The sequence below is a fragment of the Silene latifolia genome, chromosome 4, assembly GCF_048544455.1.
Source record: "Silene latifolia isolate original U9 population chromosome 4, ASM4854445v1, whole genome shotgun sequence".
Classification (NCBI taxonomy): domain Eukaryota; kingdom Viridiplantae; phylum Streptophyta; class Magnoliopsida; order Caryophyllales; family Caryophyllaceae; genus Silene; species Silene latifolia.
In genome coordinates this window covers 36467664-36478457 of record NC_133529.1, presented here as the reverse complement: position 1 = coordinate 36478457, position 10794 = coordinate 36467664, and positions in this window count along the sequence as shown.

Below are 10794 nucleotides of genomic sequence, written 5' to 3'. Positions count from 1 at the left end.
TTCACAAGCTTTTGATCTTCTATTGAGAGCCTTGAGCTCTATGGACAAGAATTTCTACAATTTGAACTAGTTTGGTGGAGTCCTACCTCAAACCACCATTTGTAAGATACCCTTTCCTTTCACTTTGCATTACATTTCCACTTGCATTTAGTTATATACATATACATTTAGCTTGCAATTGTATTATATTTCATATTGCATTTACATTAGTTAGTTCATAGTATAGTTGCATTGTAATATAATTCATATAGATAATTGCATGTAGACTAGAATTCATGCATTGTCACTAATGGCCAAACCTATTCATTTCTACACTAGAAATAGTGTTTAAATCGGTTTGAGGAGGTTTGATCATAGGTGACCATAATTTACTAGAAATCATGCATCATATAGTATAGTTTAGATTGCATTCATTTGTTATATATGTCATATAGAATTGCATTTAGTTAGAGCATGCATTCATTCATACCATATCATTGCATTTGTACTTTATTTCAAAAAAATCAAAAAAATCCAAAAACATGTATTTCTTTTTCATTCCTACTCCTACATGTACATTGAGGACAATGTCCAAAATAAAGTGGGGGATGGGAATTTATATTCCAAAAATGCATAAAAATTGAAAAATTTCGAAAAATCACAAAAATATGTCTTTTAATTTCATAAAAACAAAAACCATAAAAATTTGAAAAATTGAAAAATCCAAAAACAAGTTCATTTCCTTTGTAGTGTAGACTTGTATATATTGTTTTGTATATATTGTGTTTGTTCATCCTTTTTCACATTGATTGACCACGCCACATCCGAGACATGAGGATATTGAAGACTGCATGGTATGATCTTTCCAATCTCTTTTTTCCTCTTTATGTTAATGACTATGTGGCTTTATTTTGATTGATGCGGTATAACAATGTGAACTTAGGACTTGCATTTAGTTTATATGGCATATTAGTTGGTAGAATCATTTGCATTAGGATGTATATATATTAGTTGCATCATGGCATGTAGTTGCATGTTAGAAATGTTTTGAAAAATGCCTAATTAGGAACTTTGACAAGAGCAACTAAGCCATTACAAATACTTGTTCAACTTAAGACTTTGCCTACTAGAATGGTTGTAAAACACCCTAGATAGTGTCATACTAGTATCTTTTGACCCATGACCCAAGGCCTAGTCAAGGGTTTTCATGTGAGTCACCTATCCAACCCCGTGATGCGATGTGGACTTGGTTAACTTGTCTAGGTGACCTTGATTGACCTTGCGGTAGTGCAACCCAAAAATATTTTCTATCAATAAGCTTGAAGTGCTCATTTCAAAGAATTTTGTCATGTGGAAGTAATTTAATGCCAAGGAAACCTCAAATGTTATGAATTGTTGAATGTTGAGAAATTTTAAGTTGTTTTGATGGAGGCGTACCACTTCGATGTGCTTTGGCGCGGGATCCATTGAATTGGGCCCCCACACGGTTGTGAATTCGGCCGCCCAGAGACAGAGTGACTATCACCACGAAAAGATATTGTCTAGAGGTTAACCGGTTGCCTAATAAGCGATTGGCGAAAGCAAATGACACTAGCCCGGAAGGGAAAAACCCCATCTTAAATTTTTGAAATGTGAAAGTTGAAATGAGGTCAATTTTTGAATACTAGTCATATCCACCCATTGTGTATAAAGATTTGAGCATTTCATTCCCAAAAAGCCTTTTTGTCAAGCCACTTGGTCGAGCTTGGGACGATCCATGACCTTTACTTTTGTAGAGAATTCGAGACTTGTCATGTCATATGCTACTAGCATCATAGGGATCATCATTCCACCACCATCCGATCGCTCTTGACGAAAGCATTTGGAAATTGAGGACGAAAGTAGTCTAGTTTAACACCATTTGGAGGTGATTTAGTGCCATCCTCTTAGCCTTAGCAATTTGTTGAACTAGTATTTGTGAAGGATTACATGCTCTTAAATTTGTTCCTCTTTAGTGCCTCCGCCACTTGATGAGGAAGTGGCTATTCTTTTGTAGATGCATCCATTATGTGATTTTGTGTGCTTAATGTTTGGATGTGTCGCCATTTTGGCAAGACCCACCTTGCCTTGCAAGAAGGCATCCTACCTCATGGTTGTCTTGTTGTGAGTTGAAGGGGCGGAGTGAGACCCGCTAATTTTCTCATATCGGTTATGTTATTAGGTTAGTTTAAATAAAGGTCTAGTTTTAGTCACCCCTTTACTCGGGACGAGTAAAGGTTCGGTTTGGGGATATTTGATGTGAACATTATTTGCGCACATTTAGTCCCCTAATTGAGCCTATTTTGCATACTATTATAGCATTTCATGGCCATTTTATCCGTCAAAACCTTCCTATTTGATTTTCTATCGCATTTCATATGTTTTGTAGAAAAGGAGAGAATAAGGCGGAAATTCCCGTCTTTCGTGCATATTTGGAAGCTTATTGATGATATTAGATGGACTAGTATGAAGAGGAGGCAAGAATGATGGCCAAGTATGTAGGAATAAAGAGTATATAGAAGGGTCATAAGGTTTAAAGCAAGGAGGAAAAGCAAGGAAGCCATTCATGAAGAAAATGGCTCGGAACGCAAACCAAGAGCTGCTACTTTGGCTCTGAAAGTATGCTAGTTGGAACGGCGTCGAAAAAACAAGTGATCTAGGCTTTTGAATCACTCCAATAGGAGTCCGGATGAGAAAATGACGTCCGTTTTATAATCCGAGGTCAAACAAAGAAGCTGTTCGGGAATCCGTGCGTCCCGAGAAGAAGACGCCCGTCTTCCCCAAGACGCCCGTCTTCCCCACAAGACGCCCGTCTTCTGGCTGGGAAAAACAAGAAAATTCACTGGAGGAGAATCCGCCCGTCTTCTCCCAAATCCGCCCGGATTGCATCTTTAGAATCCGCCCGTCTTCTCCCAAATCCGCCCGGATTGCATCTTTAGAATCCGCCCGTTTTCTCCCAAATCCGCCCGGATTGCATCTTCAGAATCCGCCCGTCCCGACTCCAATACGCACGGATTCCTACACAGCACAATTTCGTCTTCTCCAAGCTACAAAGAAAGAAGCCCTTCCTCCGAAAAATACCGGCTCCTCCCTGCTCTAAACTCAAAAGTGTAATTACTAAATTAGCCTTAGTTAACCCTAAATGCATCCACCTAATTTCCACTATAAATACCCCATTTGTAACAATCAAAAGACAAATCTTTTTAGCTAAAAAAAATCCTCTCTTAGATTAGATTAGGAGTAGATTAGAATAGATTATCATTTAATCTTTCCACAAATTATACATTAATCTCTCCTTAATTGTTGTTCAAGTTTATTATTCAAGTTTATTTTTGGGTAATTGAAGATTATTGGGTTTATTGGGAGATTGACAACCTTCCATCAATCATCAAGTTCTTCTATTATTCTTTGCTTTATTGTTTGGATCATCTTAAGTTGGTATAATTCCTTTACTCTTTACTCTTTATTGTTCATTTCTTCATTCCATTATCATGTTTATACTTGTTGTGATGATTGACACCATTAATGACATGTTTCCCATGATAATGAGTGAGTAGTCCTTTAGCTAGGATTAGTGGGTAATTAAGGGAAACCAACATGGGATTGATTCATGCTTAATCTAATATGTTCACATGATTAAATTGCTTGTTTGTTGTGATGTCAACTTTATGCACATGTTATGTTTGATGAAATGCTAAGCCTATGAATCCTTGCATTTTTACCATCTCTTATCTACTCAACTTGACTTGTAAGACATAAACCAACTCGAGTCTTGTTAGACCATGCATAGAAGTTGAATAGGAGGAAAGTAAGTCGACTTGTAGGTGTTGTACAATCTAACCGATTCGGCTCCGGGACCCAACTCTTCCTATGAACCGTAAGACATAACCCAACTCGGTTCCTCCACAACATTAATTGCTTGCAACTTTGTAAACATGTTTGTATGATCAATACCATGAATCCCCTATGACCCCATGATATCCTAGCACTTTTAATCATTTGTTTACACCTCTTCCTTTTATTGCTTGTTTTACTATATTGCTTGCATTAATGTAGACACAACTACAAACCCCATCAATTGTGACACTAGCATAAATTGAGATAGATAGACTTAGAACCCAAAGCACACCGTCCCATGGATCGACCTCCACTTACCGCTAACTAGTTGTTTGTTGAGTATTATAAATGTGTTTGATTGGATGAGTGACGACATCACCCGGATCAGTTAATATAGTGATTTTGCTACGAGCTTTATGGTATAGGTTAGGGGTGTGCCGAATGAGTTGTAGTATGAGAACTGTTTAAGTAAGAGAGCCTTGGAAATAGGAATGGTTATAGAAATGAGGTTATAGGCGGTTATCTTTGACATGTGGCGGTGATGAGGATAATGAGATGATCTAGCTAAGGATTTAGTATTAGTGAGTTACGAGGACGTAACATTTGTCTTAAGAGAAGTAGGATGCGATAAAAGAGAGTTTCATGGTTATGCGTGTTGTAATATAATTGGAAGAAGAGTATTAGCGTAGCGTAAAGGAGGGATTTGTTTTGTGGTTGATACTGTTAAAAGGGCCATGGTCGTGCTTGTAGTAGTGTGATGCTTCGGAGTGTGAGGATATTTTATATAATGTTGACAGTTGGAGGATGAGGTTATGAGTGTGAGTAAACTTTGAGGACGAAGTTCCTTTTAAGGGTGGTAGAATGTAACATTCCGTTTGATGTCTATGAGTGTCTTGATGTTGGATTTGGCAATGGATGATATATTATGGAGCTAGCAGCGTTAGGGGATGGTAGTTGGTAGTGTATGGAATTAGTGTCGGGAGAGTTTATGATGTAGTTGGTGGAGTTGGGGTTAAGAGTTCATGAGTTATAGGGTGAGGTTTTGTTTTGAGTCTTAGTTGCGTTGTTGTGTCTTAGTCATGTTGGTAGGTTTGTTTTTATGTATGGGTTGAACTTCGGGGACGAAGTTCTTTTTAAGGAGGAAAGGCTGTAATACTCCGTATTTATGAGTCTCGGGGTACTCTATCGAGTAGGCCTTACTCTGTCGAGTAAGGGTGAGTTGCAGTTTATAAAAGTTTCTAACCTGTTGGGTACTCGATCGAGTAACGCAGATACTCGATCAAGTAAGGGGGCACTCGATCGAGTACCTTAGCTACTCGATCGAGTAGCCGGTTTACGGGGAGTTATTTCTCGGGTTTTGTTAATTATGCGATTAAAGTATTTAAGCTTTTCCGTCATTGTTCTTAAACACTTTTCAAAACCTAAATTACTGTCAAGAGAGAAAGCAAGTACGTTCATCACTTTAATCGCATTGTTAGCAAATCCCGGAGTTTGGAAGGTCGGATTTCACTGTTCGTTATACCGTTGAGATCCTTGCGTCGAGGGTAACACCTTATGTACAGTTTTTATAGTATTTCCTTTAAGTTGTTTAAACCCTAATATGGGGATTTGGGGGTTTTGTGTAGATTGTGATTTGGTAGTGTTTATATGTTTGTATGATAGAAGGAGGTTTTGTAGAAGAGGCTTTTTGATACAGCTGTTGATACCGTCTGATAGTTGTGCTTTCCAGGTAGGATTTCCTACTCAGTATTAGTCCCATAATGGGATGATTGTTGATGTGTTGAGATTGATTGTTTAATATCGTAATTGTATTGTGACGGCTGTGATTGTGATTGTTTGTCTCTGGTTCTCGAGATGCGTTCTCGGCTGAGTGGAGTCACTTACGGGAGTGGCTTCACGCCCTAGTTTCTCCCTACGTGGAACCCGCCACGGAAGGGGATGTGCACATTAATGGACAGGGTTATCGCTCGGTATGATGAGCGGGGCTTATGTGGGAACGGCTGCGGTCCCCCACTGGCAGGGCTGGTCCAGTGGACAGTCGGTGATTGAGATTGTTGGGACTGGTGTGATTGTGTGTATGTGTGACGGTTAAGCTGTCTGTTTATCTTATTGTTGATATATATATAAGTTGTGTGATTATTACTGACCCCGGTTGTTGTTTTGTAAAACCTGCGGTGATCCATTCGGGGATGGTGAGCAGTAATTGAGCAGGTTTGAGTTGAGTACTGGGATAGCTGGGATGTGCCACCGTCTGACGATATAAGTCTTCCGCTGTAGCTTTACTAGTTTTATAACATTTCAGTTAACTCAGTAGACAGTTGGTTTGAGAACTTGTACCCGTATTTTGGGATTTGGTTTCAATTGTACTTTTCACTAAAGTTATATCATTTAAAGTTGTTTCGTTATTGTCATATGAATATCATGCCTCGGGTAACCGAGATGGTAGCATCCTTATACTTGAGTGGTCCTGGTAAGGCACTTGGAGTATGGGGGTGTTACACCTTTACCCTACAAAATTTTCTCAAACTCAAGTTTGAGACGATTAGGGAAAGAGTGTTGTTCATCGAGAGCCTTCGTCGGCTTAAACTCAAATTTTTTTATAGAAGATGGTGACCTTATCAACAGATAGAACAGGGGATGCATCTCTAAGAGTGATGGGTTGATTTCCAGAAGATTCAGGCTTATTTTCAGAAATATTTTCGGGGTTTGGGACGAAAGGTGTGCCAGGAGCAACAACAACCCTGGTTGATTTTCTTTTTACAGCCATAGTTAGATTTTCTTGTAATTTCTGGGAAAATAGACAAAGGTTGAAGATAAAGATCGAAGAAAGATTGGGAGAATTGATCAAATTTTGGTGGATAATAAAGCATGAAGTGAAGAAATTATTTATAGACGAGAAAGATTGGGATTTACTGCAACTAGTTGTTTTGTTAATGATAAAGCACGCTGAATCATCCTGGAGAAGTTGTCCAAAGATGAAAAGAGAAGGTTATCTCCTTATTACTGGCCTGACCCAGAGATAATAAGGAGATAAGGGGCAATTGTTGGGCCTGGAATTTCGCACTACTGACAGGATAGAATTCTTCCATGGCCTGACGATCAGGGCAGGTCCGTCAGGGTAGCTTGAGCCTGGCATCAGGCAAGAGAGGACAACGGTCAAATGTAAGGTCAATATTTGACTAAGTCAAAGACAATTATATGAGATTATTACCACATTAATATGGTAATTAAGAGCATATTGATGATGAAGATTCTGTCATAAAGAGGAAGCATTAATAAGCATTAATGCACAATTATGAAGCAATTAAGACTGCATTCATGGAGGAAATTGATGACACAATTAAGAGGGAATCTTTAGCATTAATAGAGAATAATCAAGCATAAACCATTGAAGACTATATAAAGAGAAGCAAGCATCACAAGAAGGAAGAGTCATTTGGCACAACACTACTTATCACATTGCAAGCATGACTATTATAATACTTAGAGAAAACACTATACTTTGTGCTCATGATATTATTATCCTTTCAAATCATAATGAAATCCTCTCCTGGCTTGGTGCCCGTGGTTTTTTCCCATTCAAGGGTTTTCCACGTACAAATTCCTTTGTCTTATTATTTATTTTATTTGCACTATTTTTATTATCATCAACCCTGCCTAGGTACGATCACGATAACATCAAAATAGGATGATACTAGTTAATCCCCATACTATTCTACCCTGGTCGTATTTCCAGCCCTGCGCAAAATATGGACAAAACACGCGTCAAAATATCTTTCATAAATTTTGCGTAAGTAGGTACCTGGGTAATTAACTCGGGAAAAGGAACGGTCACCTGAAGATTCTTGACAACATCCACAAATTTACCATACTGTCGCTCGACCTTATCATCTTTCAGACGTCCCGGATAAGGAATTCTGGTAACAATAAGTGGGTCTGCGACCTTCTCTTTACCTTTATCTAAACGTGGCATCTCCGCAGCAGGGGAAGACGAGACATCAGGAAGTGTAGACGTCAAAACAACATCCTCGCTGCTATATGTACTCGATCGAGGATGACTTCCACTCGATCGAACACTTTTTCAAGGGGAACTACTCGATCGAGGAATAATAACCTCTCGATCGAGAACTTCGGTTTGGGCACCATTCGATCGAGAGCCTGGATTACTCGATCGACTATTTTCGGAGGACAAACCACTTGATTGAGAATAAGGTTCACTCGATCGAGTAGTTAGACGATGAGCAGCATGGACATCTTCAATTAATTCCTCCAGAACAGTTTCCGGAATTTCGTTAACGATCATATCATCATTTTCCGGCATTTTTGGTCCATCGTATGTAAGACCACTTCGGAGATTGATTGCATTGATCGGATCGCAATGAAGTGGGCGATTCACTTGATTTAATTGCTCGATGTAAGTTGCGCGACTTGGTCTTGCAACCTTTAAATAGAATTTTCAGTTTTGTCCGACTTTCTTTCAAGTTGAATTGCTAAGGATAGCACCAAGGACTTCAACTCCGCAATTTCTACATTTGTAGAAGGCGAATCAACTTGTTATGGCATCGGATTAAGAAGACCAGAGGTACTTGGCATGGTCAAATCTTCATAAAGTTTAGAGAATGAGACTCCATGCTTGAATTGTTGATAAGCACGCACTCGCTCTACCTTAGCCATACAAGTAATAGGATCATGTCCTTCCGCACCACATCTACCACAAATTTGTAGAGTCTCCGAATTGTCATACTTCTCATCAAAAATTTCCACTCCGCCTACAAAAGAGTCACCAGCTCTTTCATTCACCCGTCTGCCTCCTCTGGGATTTCCATATTCAGCTACATGAATGGCCATATCTTCAATAAGATGCCATCCCTTATCATCCTCAACATTTTTCTGGAACCTCCCTTTTGCTGCGTTATCCAATACGGCTCTTTGATCAGCATACAACCCATTGTAAAATTGGGTGCATAAGAACCAACGTTGGAAACCATGATGAGGTACAGAACAAACAAGTTTCTTGATCCTAGTCCAAGCTCCATTCAGATCTTCAGTAGGCAGTTGTGTGAATGCAGTGATTTGGCCTCTCAACGCATTAGTGCGCTGTGGTGGAAAATACTTCAATAGAAAGCCAGCGCTAGGGAATTCCAGTCAGTAACACCGACAACTTCCCTATCCAAATCTCTCAGCCATTCCCTAGCGTCATCAGTCAAATAAAAAGGGAAAAGGACTCCCTTGACCCTATCCCGTGTCACCCCAACAGCTAAAGAAATGGTAGAACAATACTCCGTAAACAACTCTATATGCTTACACGGATCCTCGCCAGGTACCCCCTTGAAGAGATTTCTCTCAACCAACTGTATGTAGGATGGATGAATCCCAAAGGTGCCTGTATCTGTAGTAGGAAGTAGTAAACCTTTAGGCAGAGAATCCACCGTAGGTTTTGAGTGACTGGCGATGTTCGACATTTTAGCAAGCAGAGTTGAAAGGACAGCAGGTATGACAATGTCCTCTTCTAGGACAGATTTCCTGCAACACTAATAAAGCACTAGAGAAAAATATGAGATCAGTCTCAAGGAATAAATTCCTTGAGACGAGAAACAAGCTTAAAATAAAGCAACAAAATTGCGCTACCTCCCCGGCAACGGCGCCAAAATTTGACACGGCTGTCGAAACCCTATAAAAAATAAACCAACTGGCTCAACTAATAAATATAGTAGAGGTAAGTCGGGTATTGTATCCACAGGGAGATGGAAAAATGTATGTTAAACTAAGTCTGTCCGAGTAACCAATTCTTGGGGGTTTTAATGGCTTGTTCTAAATTACGGAGATATAAAGAGAAAGAGAGCAAGAGAAATCAACAGATAGACAGAAACATCTAGGACAGTCGGTTCACCATGGTTCTCTAGGAATCCAATCTAAGGTCACAGGTCAACATAAAATCGGTCTCAAAGGTAGTGAAAAGGTCCTCTCGGTCCGCTATTCGCCCTAAAATAATACTAGCTTAGCTTTCACCCTCACTAGCATGTCCTAATGTTCATTGCAGGTCTTGCCCTTTCCAATCTCTCGATCTAGGTCAGGGGGTACCAAGATTAAGCAGCTAAATGCGTCGACTCAACTAGCTAATTACAATTAATTGCAATGATTAACAACACAGACTAAAATTACACCGAACCCTAATTTCCTATCATAATTCCCTAACTACCATGGCTTCCCTACTATGTCCTAGCATAGATGAATTAGTTACGCATAATTATTGAATAATCAACAACAAAACATAAACCAAGAGAATTAAAAATAGTAATCAATCGGTAGACAAAAACCAAAGAAGAGAATTAAAAGAGCAAAGAAAATAAAGGAACAAGAGCAATAAAGGTAAAAGTAATTAATTGAGATTAAGAGTAGAGAATACCGAATACAAGAGATTAACAATCCAGTAATTAGGTTTAGGAGGTAAAAGTTCTAAGAGAAAGAATGAGAGAGCAGAGAAAAGGGGAAGAGTCGAAGGGAAAAAGATACATATGACTGCCGTCATATGCCTACTTATTCCTAATTACAATTAGAATATTCGAAAATAAACTAAAATCCGCGTATAAGACTAATCCTCTCAATCGAGCAGAATTAAACTACTCGATCGAGGATAAAACTCAGCAAACCTCTCGATCGAGTAGCACGAGTACTCGATCGAGGACTTCAACAAACAGCCATCTCGATTGAGTAAAGGGAGAACTCGATCGAGGAACTTCAGCAGGATAAAGCATTCGATCGACCAATTCCAGCAGCCAACTTAGTCGATCAAGCTATATTATCACGGGTGAACTCCTAAACACCTTCCGAAGCCACTTCACGCATCTCTAAGAGACAGATTCCAAGCTCCGATCCTTCCTTCTCCAAAATGCATGCGGTTGGGACAGGTTCAGGCTCGATTTCGCTCCTTTCCGGTTCATACCTGCAATTAGTACAAGA